This window comes from Equus quagga, chromosome 7 (genome assembly GCF_021613505.1).
Source record: "Equus quagga isolate Etosha38 chromosome 7, UCLA_HA_Equagga_1.0, whole genome shotgun sequence".
NCBI classification, from domain to species: domain Eukaryota; kingdom Metazoa; phylum Chordata; class Mammalia; order Perissodactyla; family Equidae; genus Equus; species Equus quagga.
In genome coordinates, this window is record NC_060273.1 from 28,945,992 (window position 1) to 28,966,350 (window position 20,359).

Sequence of the window (20,359 nt, forward strand, 5' to 3'; positions counted from 1 at the left end):
GGGGCTCAGGGAGATGCTCATTTCCCTCCTGGCAGGCTGTGATTTGGTGCCTCTCCCACTGGCCTTGTGCTCTAGTCCTTAAGCTGAGGGGCTGAGTGCGGGCCAGGTCTCAGCAAGGCTTGTGGGGGCCATTTGTCTTCCCATTGAGTCTGGAGATCTTGGGAAACCTCCCCCACCATTGCTTTCCCACCCCTTCAGGGCCCCGGCTTCCAGGGGGGTGACCCAGCAGCTTCCGGCAGCTTCTTCTGGGAGCCCTGCCTGGAGAGAAGGCAGAGCGCCAGGGTCAGCTTTAGGATGAGAGGTCACCTGGCCTGTCAGATGGGTCAGGGTCAGAGCCCCAAGCCCCCCGCCCCCCAATAGAGGGTTGCAGATGGGTGGGAGAGGGAGCCTTGTCCTCCTCTGATTCTCCTCCATTCTCCTGGCATCAGGCTGTGGCTGGGATGTCCCCTGCCCTGGACAGGAAGGAGGAGAGGTGACTGCCAGGGTCACCGTGCGGGTAAACCACAGGGCTGGGGTTTGACCCCAGGACTGTCTGGCTCCTGATACCATGCCCCTGACACCCCTCCTTCCTGCACCTTCTCTGCACACCCCACTCACACCCCACTCTTACTTTTGCAGTCCACCCAGTCCTGCTGTCTCCCACAGGAGGGCCTCCTTGCCTCTTTGTTTTGTTTTTTCTCATTTTAAATTTTTGGGTAGATAATAAATTCACAATTTATTAGAATTCCAAAGATACACAAAGGTGCCCAGGAAAAGCTCCCTCCCACCCCTGCTCCTCAGCCACCCAGTTCCCACCCCCAGAGATGATGAGATTGGGGCGTACTCTTAGTGACATTTCCTGTCCTTGTATATACAGGTATCCCCTGATATCCAAAAGTTCACTTTACACCACTTCGCTTTTAGGAAAGACCTACGTTAGTACCTGCTTTTGCTAACTGAAAGAAATCTGAAGAGGATTTTCACTTTTACAAAAAAAAAGCAAAAAGAGCATTCAGTGTTCCTTTTGCAGCAAGCTGTTGGAGAGGCAGCATGTGACGCGGGCAGCAAGGGGGCGCCGCCGGGCTCTGTCTGGGACCGCCTGGGGCGGCTGAGCTCCGAACTGCATCTCTGAGCGGCTGTGCTTTGTCTCCATTCATTTTGGTTGGGTTTCTGGGGTCTGGGAACACTTAAAATTTTTCCCACATGTATGAATGGTAGTTGCTTCTTCCCATTTAGGCTTACGAGAGGTTTCATAGGATTGCTCTAGTTTTGGATAGTGGGGGGAACCTGTATATGCCAGGATGCATTTTTTTTTACGTAAATTGGTGTTAAGCCATGCCTACTGTTCATGGCCTTTTCAACTGACATTCGTTCTTAGCGCTGATTTGTGTCCTTCATTTTAACTGCTGCACAGTTTGCCATGGAATAGGTGACCATCATATATTCCTAATCTGTCTCCCACTGCTAGACATTTGTCCCCAACCTTTGTTGTTGTTGCTGTGGTTTACAATTAATGCTGTAGTATGTAACTTGGCACACAGACCTCATTTTGCATGCGTGGGAATATGTTTGTGGGGGAATGCCTAAAAGCGGAACTCCGGGTCAGAGCATGTGTGTGTCAGGAAAAGTCCTCACCTGGGGCCTCCAGAGGAGAGTTCCAGTTTCCACTCCCGTTGGGGTGTCTCGGGCCTGCTTCCCACAGCCCCACCAGCCAGCGTGTCCTCAGACAGCCTGGTCGGTGAGAGGACCCCCTTTATGTCCCCTCCCATTCTAGGGCTGTGTGTGTGTTTGTGCACATGCGTACGGGCCCTGAGGCATTTGGTTGTCTTCTTGTTTGGGGCTCTTTGTCACCATTCATCTTAGCTCCCCAGCCAGCTGGCAGGGCCCCAGTGGGCTGCAAGGGTCTTAGGGGTCTTCCACCTCCAGAGCACCCAGGCTGTGGTCGGCCCACCATGGCTGAAGCCCTGACTTTATTTGCTCTTGTATCCAATATTTGCTCATTTCTATGGCCAGCTCCCCCTCCGTCCCCCCATCTGCAGGTGGAGGCAGCTGTCTGCCACACCCTGAGGCCCAGGTAGCCAGACCTGCACTTATCCATCGCCAGTGTGCCCAGCCCTTGAAGCCGGGTCCCCAGCGGCTGCCCCCTCCCATGTCCAGAGCTCTCTCTCCTCCACGAATGTTGGACACTGTCCCAGGTCCCAGGTCCCAGCACCCCTCCTTCCCACCCTCCTGAGCTTAGCTGATTGCGAGGGTCGAGGCTTGGGACCAGCTGGGCCTGAGGAGCACCCTCCCCAGGGCCTGCAGGCCAGCCAGGGAGTGGAGTTCACAGCTGTCCCAGAGATAAGGTATACCAGACCCCATAAAAACACCTTCCAGCCCCTGTGACCGCGGAGGGCTCTGGAAGAGGCTTCTCCTGCTGCCGAAGATGATGGCCCTGGAGGATACCCACCTCCTGTGTGGGCACAGGACTCTGGTACCACAGAGGCCTTGCTGACCTGTCTCCCGTTCCCAGTCACAGGCAGCACATTCTGTCCACTTACCAGCCCCCAGCCTTTGGCAGGGTGTCGACTTCTCCGAGCCTCAGTTTCTTCATCTGCCAAATGGGGTGCTGACACTGACGGGCAGCTAATCAGCATTGCGTTTTTAAGTTGTTATGTTCTGATTGCTTTCTCTTTTTCCTAACCCCACTGTCTCCCTTCCTTTGTCTGTCTCGATGCCTTTGGCAACAGCGGACATGGCCCCGGGGATCTTGGCCACAGCCAAGGGGGAGTTTTAATAAAAGTGAAGGATTTGGCCCAAAGCCCATGGAAGGCTCTCGGGGCCTGGACCTCCTCACTGAAGGCAGGACCGCTCAGCACTGGACCATCACCAAGCTGCTCTGGGCAGCTCAGCCAGGTGATGACAGGTGTAAACAAACTGCCAGGTCCTCCGGGAGCTGCTGGTGGAGGTGGGTCGTGAGGAGCTGGACCGGCTGTGGCCGTCTATGTCTGTAGATTTGAGGCCCCAGTCTTGCCTCCAGGCAGTTGGTGCCACCATCAGCCGAGAGCGCAGGGCAACAGGGTGGCCCTGGCTGGGACTTCGCAGCCTGTTTCGCCCATGGCTTGAATCCCAGGCCAGGTGCCTGAACACTGGAAGGAGCGGGGGTTGTGACAGCATCTAGTTAATAAGCAAAGGCCTGCTTCTGGCCAAGCCCGCCCTGGCCTGGGGAGCCAGGGGAGCGGGGTGGGGGGCTGGGGGGATCTGGGGGAGCCTGGGGAGCCTTGGGAGCAGGGGGAGCCTAGGGGATCCAGGGGGAGCCTGGGGTATCCTGGGGAGCCTAGGGAGCAGGGGGAGCCTGGGGAGCTGGGGGCAGCCTGGGGAACCTGGGGGATCTGGGGGAGCCTGGGGGATCCAGGGGAGCCTGGGGAACTGGGGAGAGCCTGGGAAGCTGAGGGCACCCTGGGGAGCTGGGGGGAGCCTAGGGAGCCTGGGGAGCCTGGGGAGCCTGGGGGATCCTGGGGAGCCCGACGGAGCCAGCGGAAGCCAGGGGAACCAGGTCACTCTGAGGACAGCAGACCCACAGCTTCCCTGCCACAGGGCAGGGGGTGCAGGGCTGGAGGCTGGGGACAAAGTGATCACTTACCCCCTCTCCTGCACCAGCCCTGAGGTCTGGGATGGCACCACTTAGGTCCACCCTGCCCTTTGGTGGAGAAGGACAGCACATGAACACCTAGTTCTCGGCCACTCTGGGCTGGACCGAGCCCGACATCTTGAGTTTACCTCTTTTATTTCATGGATTGGGACCTGAGTCCCCAAAGGAAAGGACTTGCTGGGGTACACAGAGGTCACACCGATCCCCAGGGTGCAGACAGGCCCTGGGGAGCCAGGCTGCTGGTCAGCTCAGGCTGTTCCCAGGCCCAGCACGTGGGCCCTGTGGGTGGTGGTCACTGACAGTTGTGTCAGGATGGCTGTGGAAATGGACCTGCAGTAGCTGAGGTGGAGAAGGGAGTGGGGGTCATGGACCCGGCTCCTTACCCCTCGCCAACCACACATTTTCCCGCTCCACGCCGTCTGTGCGGGGCCCTCCCCTGGAAAGCGCTGCCTTCTCTCTTGTCCTTGCTGGCCTTAGGGGCCCAGCACAGGGGTGCCATAGAAGGGGTCCCCTTTTGGAAACCTTTCCCAGCCCTCTACCTCCTGCTCTTGTCAGCCTTGGGCATGGCTGTTCATGCTTCCTCTCCTTTCCTTCAGCTTGGGAACCATTCCGTATAGTTTTTCAGGGTCCTATATTCGTTTCAGCCCTTTATCTGTCATCTCTGGCCTTTCATCTAGTTGCTTCACAAGTGTCTCTTCTAAGTAGCCTTCGACATCTTTAAGGGTGCTATGGACCAAATGTTTGTGTCCCCCCAAACTCATATGCTGCAGCCCTAACTCCCATGGGACTGTGTTTGAAGGTCGGGTCTTTAGGAGGTAATTCAGGTTAAATGAAGTCAAGGGTGGGGCCCTGCTCCCCTAGGATTAGTGTCCTTAGAGAAGAGACACCAGAGAGCTCGCTCACTTTCTCTGTGCGTGTGCACAGAAGGAAGGCCATGCGAGGACATGGCGAGAAGACAGCCGTCTGCGAGCCAGGAAGAGAGGCCTCTCCAGAAACCCTGCCAGCACCTTCATCTACTTCCAGCCTCCAGAACTGTGAGAAAATAAATTTATGTTGTTAGCCCCTCAGTGTTTGGTCTTTTGTTCTGGCGGTCCTGGCTGACTCAGAAAAGGTAAGGAGCTGTCCTTGTTCTCTGTGTCCCCATGCCACCCCGGCCCGCCTGGGTCCTGAGAGTGAAGATGGGTGGCAAGAGCCCAGGCTCTGGGCTTGTTCGGCCCTCTTCCTCCCTCTGACGAGACTGTATCCCGGGCCTCAGTGTGCCCATCTTGCTAAGGGGAGGGTGGCGAGAGGCCTGTAGGTCAGGTTCTCAGAGGTTTTTTCCTGCCCCTTCTTCCTGTCTTGAGGTTGAGCTCATTAAAAGTGCTCAGTGTCAATGCCAGACATTTCCTCCCACCAGTTAAGCAAACAACAAGGGAACCTTTCCTGGAGAAAAGTAGCGGTGATGCGGGCATCACGCTCAGACTCTGCCTCATGCCAGCAGCTGGTCGTTCAGTCTTGAGGACCTCGGTGATAGTCCCGACATCATGGTGCCCGAGGTGGAATCTGAGCCTGGAATGGCTCCAGGGCCAGTGGCTTGGGGGTTAACCACAGCAGAAGGGGGGGGGGGGGGGGGGGGGGGCGGGACCTGGAACTCAGGCTGGGGAGGGGACATGGGCTTTGTTTCTGCAGAGACTGCTGGTGTTTGAGTGAGTGATGTATCGAAAAGTTCTAGGACTGTGCTGCCCAAGTTGGTAGCCTTTAGCCACATGTGGCTGTTTAAACTTAATTAAGATCAAATCAAATAAAAAATTCAGTATTTTAGCCACACTAGCCACATTTCAAAGCGCTCAATAGCCACGTGTGGCTAGTGGCTACCCAACTGGACAATGTGGTGTAGACCATTTCCATCATTCCAGGAAGCAATCCTGGACAGCACGGTTCTGGAAGGTTTGTTTGGGCACAGGGAGGGAGAATGCTTGGCTCATTGTGGCAGTGTCTGTCCTGAGTCAGTGCTGGGTGGAATAGGCTCATACCTGGCCGTGTTCGCCGTCCCTTGCGGACCTCTGCTGGGTGTACCCAGTGGGCTCCTAGACGAAGTGGTTGGGTATGGTATGGTGTGGTGTGGTTGGGCCGGTGCTGGCAGGGCTGGCAGGAATTGGCTCCGCTCTGGGATTTCAGCGCTCCATCCCCCCTTGTGTAAACACATTGTCCCGTTTGCATCCCCAGCAAGCACAGCCCCGGGCCCATGGAACCGTGGTGGACAGGGCAGTGGCTTGACCAAGCTGGAGCCACAATTCTACCACAGCAAGCCATGTGTTCCTGCTTTGGAGAGTGACAAGGTGCCAGCCCAAAGCACAGGGAGGTACAGGAAGTGCCCAGAGTCACTCAGCTTGCAGGCAGTGAGACTGAGAGTTAAGGCTCATGTTCCTTCCTGACTCCCAGCTGAAGGCTCTTCCAGGAGGGTGACAGGGCCAGCCCGACATCCTGGGCAGGGCTGAAGGGGCCAGGCCGGAGGTGCTGTTGCCCAGGCTTGGACTCGGGTGCCAGGGAATTGCAGGAGTCAGGCTGCAGCCCAGGTGGAGCAGTGAGCTGCTGAGACTCCCAGGTGAGTGTCCTGGGCTGGCCGATGGTCGCAGGCCACGTTGTTTTATCTGGTTTACATTTTGCTTACCCTAGTCCTGACCCCACGTCAGAGGCAGCCCAGGAGCTCAGAGGAGTCCTGCGGGCCCTTAACCCCAGCCCCCTCAGGGTTCCCCACGAGTGGTCACACGCAGACACCCCTTGCCGTCCAGGAAATTGTCTGCCGCTAAAACCCAAGACAACTTGGGGTTTTTTTGGGGGTCTGGGAAGGGAAAACGAAGCATTATAAGGCCAGACATGTTTTCTTTGGTGCACCCAGTGTGTTTTTAAAAATTACACTAGTGTTTCAACATTGGGAGAGATCACAAAAATCTGAATTTCCATCTTTTCCTGAAAAATTGGAAGATCTTGCAACCCAGGGCCCACATGGTAACAGTTTATCAGAGCCGCGTCTTCCCTCTTTCAGCCAGAAGGGAGCCCTCACCACCAGGAAAGCCTCAGTCCCTTCCACTCCCCGCTGTCAACCCCCCACTGAGATCAGGTACCAGGCCCATTTGTCATCACACTGTTACTGGCCTGTTTCTTGGGTACAGAAGAAATATGTCCTTAATATTCTTTCCCAAAAGTGCAAGGAAGAAAAATAGCCTGAAAAGCCTCGTGTTTTTGGTGCAAGTGAAGAACATTCCTGGGAGTTTAATATGCAAAGGATATCTGACTCCTGGTTCCGTCACCTGAGTATCTCAGCTGCCTGCCCCTTGCAGGCCTTTGAGCTGTAACCCCTGTTCTAGACATTGCCAAGCTCTTCCTTGATTGAGGTCCTCCTGCCACGCCCCCTCCCACCCGCTGTGTTTCCTGTCCCTGGGACCCTTGCAGAAGCACCAGCATGTCTGTGTCCTACTCCCCATCTTGAGGGGGCTTGGGCAGATCCTGCTGACTTGGTGATGACAGTGACATCTGGGCATACCTCCCCCTGGCACTCCTGACCATCCTTCCAGGCTCCCACCTGAAGGCGCACAGGGACTGGGGCTGCCTCAGTGCTGGTCTGACATGGTCAAACTCATGGGCTTTAGTTTCTGGGTCGTGCATCCCAGCATCCCTTGGGGTCCCCCCTGTGGGCTGCAATGGATGGAGCCTGAGCCCTGCTCCCCCTACCTGAGAGAAGACGGGATCCAAGCAGGAGCAGAGAGGGGTGTGCAGTGATGGAGCAGCACGATCCTGCGTGAGAGGCAGGAACAGCTCTCCTCCATGCAGCCAAAGGGAGCTGCCTAAAACAGACCTGAGCTGTTGTCGCCCACCCACAAACATTTCAAAGCCTTTTTTTTTTTTTAGTGGACCTCAGGTGCACAGAATTTGATTACTCATCATCCTTGGTTCGTGACATGCTTATTGATCCTGCTTTTACTTTACGTTTGTTTACTGTTTGAAGAACAGAACCCCCTACTGCGGCCGTGACATTGGTGGTAACTGCCGTTCACCCATGGTTATCCTTCACTTCACTAATTTTAAGAACGGTTTTGTCCCGTGAATATGTATAACAAGGGTATGTGGCTGTGTGTCGTTTTCTGGGGCTGGCTTTCTTCCACTCAGTGTTGTATTACAAAGTATAGAACATATTTGACGTTTCTTCCATGTCTGTAGGCAACTCAGCCACACCCCTGGACAATATTTCTCTTCCTTGAGTTAGGGGCTCTCTCCTTCAGGGGTCTCTTGTGTGTGGTACAACTCTTGCCTGGATCTCATTCTCCAGGCCTCAGCTTACACATCCTTCCCCCAGCCCATCCTGTGTACCACACATCCCTCCCCGAGCCCCTCCTGGGCACCCCACATCCCTCCCTGAGCCAGCCCAGGCACCCCACATCCCTCCCCGAGCCAGCCCTGGGCACTCCATATCCCTCCCTGAGCCCATCCTCGGCACCCCACATCCCTTCCTGAGCCAGCACCCCACATCCCTCCCTGAGCCTGTCCTGGGCACACCACATCCCTCCCCAAGCCCGTCCTGGGCACCCCACATCCCTCCCTGAACCTGTCCTCGGCGCCCCACATCCCTCCCTGGGCCCATCCCAGGCACCCGACATCCCTCCCCAAGCCCATCCTGGGCACCCCACATCCCTCCCTGGGCCCATCCTGGGTACCCCACGTCCCTCCCCAGCCTGCCTGGGCATCCCATCTAAAGGATGCCCATGCTGCTCCCTATCTAAACCGTTCCTTGATTTAGCCCTTACCTCAGTCAAACTTTGATAATGCTTTGTGTGCTTGTTCTTGGGTCCCTTCCCCATCTCAGCCTCTGCATAGGGTGTTCAAACACCAGCCGCAGAACCCACCCACTGGAGAGGGCAGGGCTCGTGTGTAGGCTTGATGGGCCCAGGTGTGCAAAGGAGTTCTGTGGGGCGAGCTTGAGTTTCTTTTGTGAAATTATGGGAATTTGGGGCATACGAAGCCAGTCGGATTTTTTTTTAATGAGGATGTTCATAGCACCTTTATTCATAATAGCCAAAAACTGGAAACAACCAAATGTCATCAGCAAGACAAAGGATAAATAAAAATATATTCTTTTTTTTAATGCTTTTTGGTGAGGAAGATTGTCCCTGAGCTAACATTTACTGCCAATCTTCCTCTTTTTTTCCCCTCCTCAAAGCCCCAGTGCATATACAGTTAGTATATCCTGGTTGTAAGTCCTTGTAGTTCTTCTTTGTGGGATGCTACTACAGCATGTCTTGATGAGCGGTGCATAGGTCCACATCCAGGATCTGAACTGGTAAACGCCAGGCCACCGAAGCGGAGCGCGCGACCTTAACCACTTGGCCACGGGGCTGACCCCTAAAAATATGTTCTACTACATTATCTATATATATATAAGCGTAATACATAGTCAGCAATAAAGACAACTACAAACTACATAAAATAAGATGGATTAATCTCAAAAACAATACACTGAACAAAAGAAGCCCGACGCAAAGCAGCACACGCTGTGTGACTTCATGGCTCTGGCACATGAGGCGGGCTGGATCTGTGCTGCTGGAAGCTGCAGCAGGGGTGGCTCTCGATGGTCAGAGGGACCGACAGGAAAGGGACAGGGGAGGCTTTCTGCCATGATGGGAATGCTCAGTATTTTGATTGGGGTGGCAGTTAAATGGGGCGGTGGTTAAATTTGTCAAAATTCATCTAACTGTACACCTAAAATCTGTGTGTTTTGTTACAGTAAATTATGTCACAGTTAAAAAAAGTTTTGGTTATGAAAAAAAAATCTTGTCTATAGGAAATTACGATCTAAGCCCAGATTGATCTTAGTAAAAGCATTTCTCACCTAAAACCACGAGTGCCATTCTGGAGCAGCTGCTCAGTACTGGCCCGGGGAGGCGGCTGTCGCCACAGGATGTTTCTCCTCCTCCATCTTCACATCACCTCCTCACCGCCATTCTGGAACAGCTGCTCAGTACTGGCCCGGGGAGGCGGCTGTCGCCACAGGATGTCTCTCCTCCTCCATCTTCACATCACCTCCTCACCGCCTCTGCCCCCTCAAACCCTTGTTCTGTGGACCCTTGAGGCCCACCCTGGGGCGTGAGCCACATGGTCACCTCCAAGCAGACCACCCCACCTGTCTGCTCAATTGTGGCACAGAGAAGACCCAAGGAGGAGGAAGAAAGGCAAGAACTTGTACCTTCCCCTCCACTGCCCAGCCCCTGGGTCTTTTCTCCCCTGATAGTGAAGTGGCAGCCGCGTGGGGTGTGCGCGATCATACATGTGTGGCTCGGTGAGTTCCCATGACTGCCCACACCTGGGAACCAGCGCCCAGGCAAGACTCGGAAGAAGAGGTTCCCGGGATTCCAGAAGTCTCCCCACTCCCACCTTCCAGTCACTACTCCCCTCTCCTGCTCGCTCTCCCGACTTCTGTTCCCTCCATGTGATTCTGTCTACTTTTGAAGCATTTCTGGTGCTCAAACTGGAACAGTCCCAGGCAGACCAAGATGGTTGGTCTCCCTAGCCATTTCCCTGCTCCTGTTGTGGTGAAGGGGCGTTGCTTGTGCCCAGGTCATCATGCCACCCTTGGTGCCAACAGCCTCCTTGGGAAGGACTTAGGAAGCAGCTGGCTGCAAGAGGTCTAGCAGGCATTCTTGGTGTTGCCTTGCCGCAGCCAGGGGGTGGTCACCTCCATTGTGTAACATGGTGCTGAGGGCCCCAGGCTTGGTCTCATGGTCACAGAAGTGGAGTAAATGTGGACAGCAGTGAGGGGCATCTCCCTCTATCTCAGAGGCCCCAGAACTGCCGTCCCCACAGTGGCCTTGGGTCTGCAGACATGAAGACAGCAGAGCAGGCCAGGGGCAGCCCCAGGAGGGGCAAGCAGAGGCTCCTTAAGTGAACACTGCCCTGCAGGTAGGCGCTCACCCAGGGTGGGCCGCCAGGAGGTGGCAGCAGATTTACCATGCTGAAGCCCCTGCTTAGGCAGCTTGCCAGTGGCCTCTCCTGGCCAAGAAGGCCCCAGGCATCTGACGAGGCAGGCTGCCCACCCTGCCTCTGGTTTTCCAACTTTAGCTGTGGGCCCACTGAGTACTTTTGAGAGCTCACCAGGTGAGTTCAATATGCAGCCGAGGTTGAGAACCGGCTTTAAGCAGTAAAGAGCTGGGATTTATGCCCAGTTTCTGCCTGTAAGCTGTTCCCACTGTGGGAAGAGGTGATGGTCCTACTGGGCTACTTCCCTGTCATTTTCCCAGCTGGACTGAACATCCATGGGCAGAATTAAGGCTAGACAGTGTCCGTTAAAAGGAGGGCATGTAGACAGAGCTTTCTAGAAATTAGCTACCCCAGAATGGAAAGAATTGCCTCAAAAAGGAGTGAGCTCCCTCTCCATGGGAGTATGCAAACAGCGGCTGGGGCACCATCTGTCTAGGATTCCATACTGAAGGAGGCAGCACACAGGGGCCTTTGCAGCTTGCTTCCAGCCTCCCTGTACCCCGCCTCCCAGTCTGGGTGATTCCAGGAAAATGCCCCCTTTGTGGCTTCAATGGTAAACCTGTGGTAAACTGTTCCACAAATAAACAAACCCTTGCAGTTCTCTTCCCTCTGCTGGTTTATCTGGTTCATAAATCTAAAATTTCGCAGTGGGTTTGCTAGACAAGTCTACCTGGAAATGGCCCCCCTCCCCCTTCTGGTTTAAAGTCCATTGCCAGAACAGGGCTCTGACTGGCCGGGGCTCATCCCCTGGATGACTGAGGAGAGGCCCATGTGAGGGCCTCGCTCCGCTGGGTTAGGAATCTGAGAGTAAACAGATCGAGTTTCCAGTGTCAGCGGGCCCTCCATAACAGGCGGCCGGCCGCAGCAATTGAAAATGAGAATGTTCTCTGAGATGACTCAGCCTCTCGGCCCCAGGGTAGGGGCAGTCCCAGGCCTTGGCTCTGCCCTGGTGGTTGGCTGTTGGCCAAGCCCAGGGGGAACAGCAGTGGGTTTTTAGAGCAATTAGATTTCATCCCATCAGGATGAGGGCACATGTTGCAGTCTTGGTTATCTGACAGGTTGCTGTCCTCAGCTTCCTCATCTGTGAAATGGTGATCAACAGTTCCTCTCCCAGAGGGTGGATGTGAGAAATGAATCCAAGACAGTTCCGGCCAGTGTAGGCAGAGAAGTGCAGGTCTGAAGCTTGGGAGAGAAAGTCAGGGCCCCAGTGGCTGGAACCCGGGGAGTGAGAGAATTGGGGGGAGTGTGTAATGTGAGACCCCCTTGAGAGCCATCTATATTGGGGAGGAGAAGTCACTACAGGAAACAAAAGAAGAGTGTTGATATCAGAAGATGGAGGAGGCCATGTGGTAGATTCCAGCGTCCAGGAGAAGGCATTGGCCAGCATGTGAAATCCAGCCAATAGGTCAAGGACAGAAGGGCGTGAAGGAAGAGGCTGTCATCCAGCGTGGTTGGTGGAGGTCATTGGTGAGCTGAGCAGGCTCCAGTGGAGGGTGGAGGCAAGGCAGTGTCTGGAGGGCTGGTGGTGACAGGCTGGAGGCCTGTTTGGTGGTGGAGGGGAGGGAAGGGGGTGATGGCCTGAGGAGAGGAGAGGAGGGAGATGTTTTTTTTAGGATGGAGGAAACTTGAACCTGTTTGTCACTAAGATGGGGAAGCCAAGTATGAGCCAGGCTCCTGAGAGCTGGGAGCGAGGCGCCTGTGGGAATGCAGAAAGAGAAACAAGGCTGCCTCAGCTGTATTGTTTTTCTGAGGCCAGAGAGAAAGGATAAGATAGATGAAAACACTGAGACATTGAGAGGGGGCCCTCACTGGTTGGCCTAAATCTTAGGAAACTGGAGGTGTAGGTCAGGGTGCAGAGCGTGCCGTATGTCGGGGAGGCGGGGGAGGGGAGGGTTCAGCTGACCCAGGGTGGGGAGGCTGGGCAGGAGCCAGGCCCTGGGGGGATCTCCCAGCTGGAGGTCATTGCCGAGGAGGATGGTACTGGATAGGGGTCATCTAAGGATGGGGTCAGCCAAGGGGGTCGCCCAGGACACCCTGCCCCAGAGCCAACAGCAGACAGGGCAGAATTGGAGTGGCCGCATAGATAAGAGAGGCACCCAGTTGACCCAGGAGCCGGGGCACTCAGAGTTGCCAGGCAACAGGACAACAGCTCCAGGCCATCCCCCAGCTTGGCTCCAAAGTCCTGTAATAGTGAGCTCTCTAGCCACTGCTGATTCCCAATTAATAGTGTCAGGGACTGGGAGGCGGGGGTAAGGACAATGATTGCTTTAGGGTCGAGGACTTTGATTATTGTTTCCAGTGCGCTGACAAACAGCTGTTTGCATCCTTGGGAGAGTAGGAGGTTGTGTGTCTGGGTGTCTTCACTGCAGTCTGAGGACCAGGGCAAGTCAAATAAGCTTCCACTCATGTCAGGAGAAAACCAGGGCCGTGATCCACACTGAGAGGAAGGAAAGCGACTGATGCTGTTTGGGCGCCTGCATGTGCCTGGTGCTCTGACCTGGAGAGGGATGCAACCTCTTACCCTGGCCCCGTGGCCAGTGGGGTCATGCCCCACTAGGAGTAGGAAGGCAGGCCCGGGGACTTGTAAATGTCTCAGGCCATGGGGCTGAAGCCATAGCCCAGGCCCCTGAGCAGACCATGCTCTTTCCAGAGCATTCACCCATTACCTGCATTGCCCTCAGAGGGCTGAATAAGCGGCTGGACTGTGGGGACAAGTTGGGGAGTGAAGAGACATCTATGGAGTCGAGGTGAGCCCCAAATCCCTGACCCGCAAGGCTGATTGAATGACCTGGAGGAGAGGAAGTCGCATCCCTGGGACCAGACCTGCGCATTCATCCTGGGACTCTTGCCTGATTCTGGCGCCTGGACCCCTTCTGGCCGCCTCCTCTTGGGGGCTCTTTAGCTGCGTTTCCTTGCCCCCTTTTGTGGCCTGGTGGCCTGCCCTGGCTCCATTCTGTGGCTGGGTACTCCACACCCTTCTGCCAACCCCTAGGCCCGTTCTCCTGCTGCCTGGACTGCCTCCTGATGCAGGTTCCCCTTCAGGACAAACCTGCAGTCCCAGTGGGCCTCAGCTCAGGTTCATTAGACTCGCCCGTCGTCTGTCCCTGCATGGCTGCCTTTATTCAGTTATGTAGTGATTTCATGTTGATAATGTAATCAGCACGTGCAGAGCCAGAGCAGTAGACTCCAGACAATACCCTCCATCTGAGCAGTGGCACAGTCTCATGCCTCATTTCTATTATACGTAAATGTGATGGAGTTAGATTGCAACTGCACGTAGTCTTGAAAGTGTATTTTTTTTGTACCTGCTTTTAACTCTGTAAAAAGAGTACTGTGCTGTACCTACTATCTGGGGGCTTATTTTTCCATCTACTGTGACACTGCTGAGACTCATTCATAGCTTTGCAGGTCACTGTGGATCCTTCCTTTGGACTGCTGGGTGGCATTCTCTCAGTATTCCCTCCTCTCCCGGTGATGGGCATCGGGGCTGCAGTCAGGTTTTTATTACTGAGAACAAGCTGTTATGAATTCTCCTGTCCAAGTCTCCTGTTCCACATGTGCGAGGGCGGAGAGCTCCCAGGGGAAGAGCTGAGTCACAGGGACTGTCTGCAGGCCACACCTGCCCCACTGTGGAGACTGCATGGCACGCAGGACCTGAGGCAGTAAGTGCCTTAACCTGACTGGGCTTCAGTTTTCCCATCTGTGAAATGGGAATAATTCATTACGTGACTGCCCATTCATTCGGTTACCACTGATTATGCACAGACCCCGTGTGGAGCCCTGTGGGAGCCCTGTGGGAGGCATGGGGAGCCTGGATGAGAAATACTTGGCCCGTCTCCCAGGAGCAGATGCCTCGCTACAAAGACGGACCTGGAAGTGAATGATCTCCGTGTGGCAGTGGACATTCTCATCACCGGGGAGGTGATGGCTGGTGGATGTGGGAGTGCCTTGGGACAGGACGGCCTATGTGGGAGAGCTGGGCTGGGCTCGCCCACCCCTGCACGAGACTAACTGTATTCCTGATAAGGGTAGGGTTGGGGGCCACCAGGAACGGGGAGAGCCACAATCAGGCAGAAGTCACTTAACACTGGAGAAGCGCAGAGCATACGAGCAGAAGTGCTGTCTGCAAGGCCCAAGCACTCCGCTGGTGGGAATGCTGTGGGGACGGCCAGCTCCTCACATCCCTGCATCCAGTGAGCATACACACGTTCAGGCGGGGTCCCGAGCATTTCCACGTGTGCTCTGAGCCTCCTCAAAGCCTGAACTACCCGGCAAGGGAGGTGTTTCCAATCCTCATTCACAGATGAGGAACCTGGGGCCACGTGAGGACCAGTAAGCTGTTCCTGCCTCATCTCGGGTGGGTGGTAAAGCCAAGATCCACGCTTGGGCCTTTTCCGTCTCAGTCACCCCAGGGAGAAAGGGACCCACCAGGCAGCGCCTCCCGTGTGCTCTGCCCTTGGGTACATGTTCACAAAGCAAGAGGCTGGTCTTCCCCAGGCTGTGTTTCCTGCCCTGTGTGAGCCTTCTGCCCTGCCCAGCCGTCCCAGGCCACTGGGACGGGCATAAGAAAGAACCATCCGCAGCTCTCCGTGGTTTCTGCTTTGGCCCTTGGCGAGGGGCCAGGGCAGCCCCATAGCCCCAGGTCCTCTCCTTGCCCAGGTCTCTGTGGAGGAGAGGACTGGAGCCTGACTGCTTCCGTCGATCGCGGCCAGATTCAGAGGGGAGTAACTTGTGTGGATCCAGGTCCCCGCCTCTACCTGCTTGCCTCCCTCCAGAAAGCTGGTGGGGGCGACGGTGGTTCCCTGCCTCCACCTCATGTTTCTCACTGACCTGACCTCCCCTCCCCGAAGTTGTCGAATATTATTTTCTGGCTGTGAATGGGCCCACGCCCACCGCCAGCAGCCTGGTCCAGGGCTCCGTCAGCCGTCACCAACCTCCTTGAAGCAGAGGAACAGCCCCCTCACTGGTCTGGCAGCCCTGCCCCGTGCTCACAACGGCCACGAGGGGCACCATCCCTCCCCCTTGCCTCTCACGTCGTTGGTTGCCTTCGTCCCCCTCCCCACCCCTCAGCCCCTGCGGCCTGTCTCTCCGGCTTGTCCCCTCCCTCTGGCCTCCCTGGGGCAGCTGCACGCCTGCTCTTCCACCCCCTCCAGATGCTGTGGGGACCTTCCCTTCCCTGCTCAATTTCTTTTTTTATTGTGCCAGATATACATAACAAAATTTACTGTCTTAACTATTTTTTTAAATAGATCTTTTTTGTTTTTTGAGGAAGATTAGCCCTGAGCTAACTGCTGCCAAGCCTCTCTCTCGCTCTCTCTCTCTCTCTTTTTTTTTTTTTTTTTTGCTGAGGAAGACTGGCCCTGAGCTAACATCCGTGCCCATCTTCCTCCACTTTATATGTGGGATGCCCACCACAGCATGGCGTGCCAAGTGGTGTCATGTCTGCATCCGGCATCCAAACCAGCAAACCCCAGGGCCACTGAAGCGGAACATGTGCACTTAACCTCTGTGCCACCGGCTGGCCCTTAACCATTTTTAAGTGCACAGTTCTGTGGTGTTAAGTATATTCACGTTGTGCAGCCGTCACCACCATCCATCTCCAGAACTTTGTCATCTCAAACTGAAACTCTGCACCCATCGAACAAGTGCTCCCCATTTCTTCCTGGGAACCACTCCCTGCTCTGTTTTAAATTGCAAACCCTGATTCTGCCAGCCCTTGCCCCTTCCCCACTTTTTTTTTTCTTAAAGATTTTATTTTTCCTTTTTCTGCCAAAGCTCTCTGGTACATAGTTGTGTACTTTTAGTTGTGGGTCCTTCTAGTTGTGGCATGTGAGATGTCGCCTCAGTGTGGCTTGATGAGCAGTGCCATGTCCGCCTCCAGGATTCGAACTGGCAAAACTCTGGGCCGCGGAAGCAGAGCACGGGAACTCAACACTCGGCCACGGGGCTGGCCCCTCCCCACTTTTTTATTTTCTGCAACACATACCACCATCTGACACACTATCTATTTATTCCCCCCACGCAAACTCTAATTGTCCAACTATTTAAGGTGTGTCCTCAGCACCTGAAACTGTGCTTGACACATCAAGACACTTAGTAATTTGTTTGTTGAATGACTGAGTGATCTAGCCACTGCTTTAGGCTGTTCCCTGCATCTTGGGGGCTTTATCTAAACCCTACTGATTCCTTCTGTCTCACTCACCCCCTTTTCGCAGTCCTGCCTGGATATCACTGTAGAATTTTCTAACGCTGTTACCCGCACTGTCTGATTCTCCTGGACGCCCATGACATGAGCAGGTTTTTTTGTCTTAACAGTAAAGGAAACTCCTCTTCAGGCCTGCCCTTCACATCACAGAACTGACAAGGGCTTTTTTTCTAACTAAAACTTGAAACGGCAGCCTTTGTCATTGAAGACCATAGAAATGAAATGTGAATAACGCGAGACAGCTGGAGAAGACCTCGGAGGAATGGATGAAGGTGCTGCGGCTGGTGCAGAGAGCGGAGCCTGACAGCCCATCTGCCTGGTCCTCCTTTGGGAAGACGAGCCCCCTGAAGGCGTGGGGCGGCCCGCGAGCCCCGAGGCACGGCTGTGGCTCACCCGTGCTGTGCCAGGCTCTGTGCTCCCTGCAGAAAGCACGGGCCGGGCAGGGTGGTGGTCCCCAGAAGCAGGCCCCCCTCCTCCCAGACTGCATGGGCTGCACTTTGGGAAACGCCCCTGGCTCTCCAGGTAGGTGCCGAAATTCAGAAGGGGCTGGCGGACCTTGAACCCCTGCTTGAAGGAAGGAATGGGGATGGTTGTAAACAGTGCCTGGAACCTGCTGAATGCCTGTCTCAGTCCTGTTGGAGGGGTCCGTCCCATGTGTCCAGTGTGAGCTCACATTAGAGTCTGGCTGGCCAGGCTCTAATTGCAAAGGCCTGGACTTCGTCTGTGGCGCACAGTCGGGGACCTCCATGGGGTCTGGCTGACACAGGGCATTGTGACCCTGCAGGAGGCAGGGTCTGGCCCACAAAGCTGGCTTCTGCTTCCCAGAGCCCCGGCTCCTCTGCGTGCACATACAGGCAGCCTTTGCTGAGCCTGCCTGCACAAGGGGGTCTCTGTGGTGTCCAGGATGCTGACGGGATGCAAGCTCACCCACTGGCTGTGTGGCAGGCCACCTCCCTGGCTCCCCAGACCTGGACGATCCCTGTGCTCACACAGGCCGGATGTCTGAAGGTTCCTGAGGTCTCAGCAGCACGGCGTGTGAGGGAGCCACGACCAGGTGGGCTCAGGCCCAGGGCTGCAGGTTTGTCTCCAACACAGATTCACTGGGAATTTCAGGCTGAGCCGGTGTCTTCCATCATGAGCCATCATCCCTCCACTGGCTGCCCGGTGGGAGCCAGGCTCCCAGGAAGGTGAAGGGAGACTTTTCAGCCAAAGCTTGTTGCTTGGGGTCAGTGTGTAGGAACCACGTGTTTCAAACAATCAGAGAGTCAGTGCTGCCCAAACCTCGGAGGTGGCGGAATCCATCCTCCCATCGTGGCAGTGTCACCCCTGCAGCCTGCCCACCTGGTGCTCGGCCCCGTGGAGAACGGATAAGTCACTGCTTCCTGCCAGCCTGCCAGTGTGAGTGCAGCTGGCTTTAGGGCTTTTCTTTACTGGGAACACAGCTGGCCTCCCCATGGCCTCCCCTTCAGCTGCATCTGCCCTCCAAAAAGAATAAATAGCCACTATACTGACTGTTCACACTGGGGATTCACTCACTTGTTCTTTAACAGAAACCCTATGAAGTAGACACTACTATTATCCCCATTATACACATGAGGAAACTTAGGCACAGAGATGTTAAGTAACTTGCCTAAGCTCACAGAGCTGTAAGCAGCAGCCTTGCTTCCACTCCATGGTCCACAACAGCCCTTTGGAGATTTAAGGGTGGTGGCTGGAATCTTCCTCCTGGCCAAAAGGGACACAGTCCAGAGTCCCTTTAGGGATCCTCGCATGCTCCTTACTGACTCTGAGGCTCTGAGCAGACACGGGCTTCCTGGCGTGCCTGCCCTCATCCAGTCCCCTGCTCTGTTCACAGTGCCAGGGATTCGTGGGTGCTCCTGTCAGGAGCTGGCGTGATTCTTGGGGGGGGGGGGCGGTTCCTGAACCACAGTGAGCCAGCCTCTCCCCAGAGCTGCTGTTCCCCAGGTTCCCTCCTTCCTTGCCCAGGGCTCTGGAGGTCTGTGTTCCATCTACCTGACTGCTCCTGCAGGAGCAACCATCACACACAGTTGCTTGGGTTGTGCACTGCCCAACTTTCAGGTCGCTTGTGGCATAGACTGTGAGATGGATGAGCCCATCTGCCTGAGCAGCACATCTGTCTTGGATTCTGATTTTAGCTGGTTGGAGTTTTCCCTGCTCTTGAGAGGTGTTTTCTAGACTGACTTGATGGTTCCGGCTTCTTCTCCCCACGCCTCATTTTGCTGGCCAGGACCCTTGAGGTGCACGCTGCTGGAGGGCTGGCAGGGTTCCCTGTGGCCGTGCCCTGGCCTCGCTGGGGCTGGATGGGAGCCAGTCCATTTGGAGCCTGTCCCTCACTGTGCAGAGAAAGGAAGCTGCCCGGGGCTCACCACCCCAGGGGCCACTCTGGGACCAGAACCCAGGTCTCTTGACTCCGGGACTACAGTCATCTTCCCATGACCTGGGTGCTGACTCCGCTTGTTGTTTCACCTGTCCTTAGAACCACAGGGCCTCTCGAGGGCGAGCCCTTCTCCCCCCAGGGGGCCTACACCACTTAGCAGTGGGCTGGGCAATGGCTGGGTTTGGTCCTCTCTCGGGCTTCTTGTAGCCAAAGTACAGAGAGGCCCAAATCGCGGGTCCCAGCATCCTGCCACGACTCGTTAGAGAGCATGGTTTGGGACTGGGAGCTTTAGTGTCGCCCAGAGAAAGTGTAAGTCAAGGCAGTGCCACACGGGGGCAGGCAGGGTTTCTTCTGATCAGAGCTTCTCTGGCTTCAGAGGTAGGTTGTGGGCAGTTTAGCCCTTTGCTCAGCAGACAATGAGTGTTGACTCTCTGCTCAGCCGGTGTTGGGTACTAGTTGAGTATACAGAGAACCCATGGTCCTTGCTTCTGAGAGCTTATGGTCCACTGGGGGATGCAGACCCTTAAAGTATGCTTTGTAATAGATTGTGGAAAGCACTCGGGACCCTCACATTGCAGTTGCACAGGTTGTGCACTTCCAGATCTAAGGGCCTACTTAGATAATGAACTCTTCCTGCTAGAGTTGTGATGCACCACAAGCCCAGCCACCCACAGTGGCCTAAAAGTCCTCTTGTAGACATAGTGTGAGGCAGTGGGCTGTCAAGGGAAGACCACCTCTACGGTGGGAGGTGAGGAAGAGAAGGTAGCTGGTGCTGATCAGAAAAGATTTTACTCCAAGAGAAAATGCTTAAGCTAGGTCTTCAGGGATGAGCAGCAAGTCTCCAGCCAAAGAAGAGGGAAGGGTGTACTTGGCAGTGGAAAGAACATTTGTCACCCTTTGGTGGCATGAGGCTCGGAAGGCAGGCCTAGAGTGGGGGAGCGAGACAAGGTGGGAGGCCGGGACATCTTCTAGGAAAGCGTTCCCGTGGAAGGAGTGGTGGAGGGAGGAAAGACATGTCAGTGACTCAGGAGGTAAGATGAAGTGGGGCTCTGGAGACTGTACCACATCCGGGGGTGATGGAGGGCAGGAAGAGTCTGGGGCTGACTTCCGAGGTCAGTGACCAGAGCCCTAGCTGACT

General features: G+C 55.3%; 1 protein-coding gene across 5 annotated transcripts in view; it reads left to right on the forward strand.

The window, feature by feature from the left end:
- Positions 1-20,359, forward strand: part of CASTOR2 (cytosolic arginine sensor for mTORC1 subunit 2) — a 61,671-nt gene that overhangs the window by 16,513 nt on the left and 24,799 nt on the right. For 2 of the 5 annotated variants that reach the window (XM_046666571.1, XM_046666570.1), the window contains exon 1: positions 17,073-17,345. The exons of the other annotated variants lie outside the window; for them this stretch is intronic. The gene's annotated coding sequence lies outside the window, so the exon portion shown is untranslated. Of the gene's footprint in view, positions 1-17,072; positions 17,346-20,359 lie in introns of those variants that run through there. 5 annotated transcript variants of the gene reach the window in all.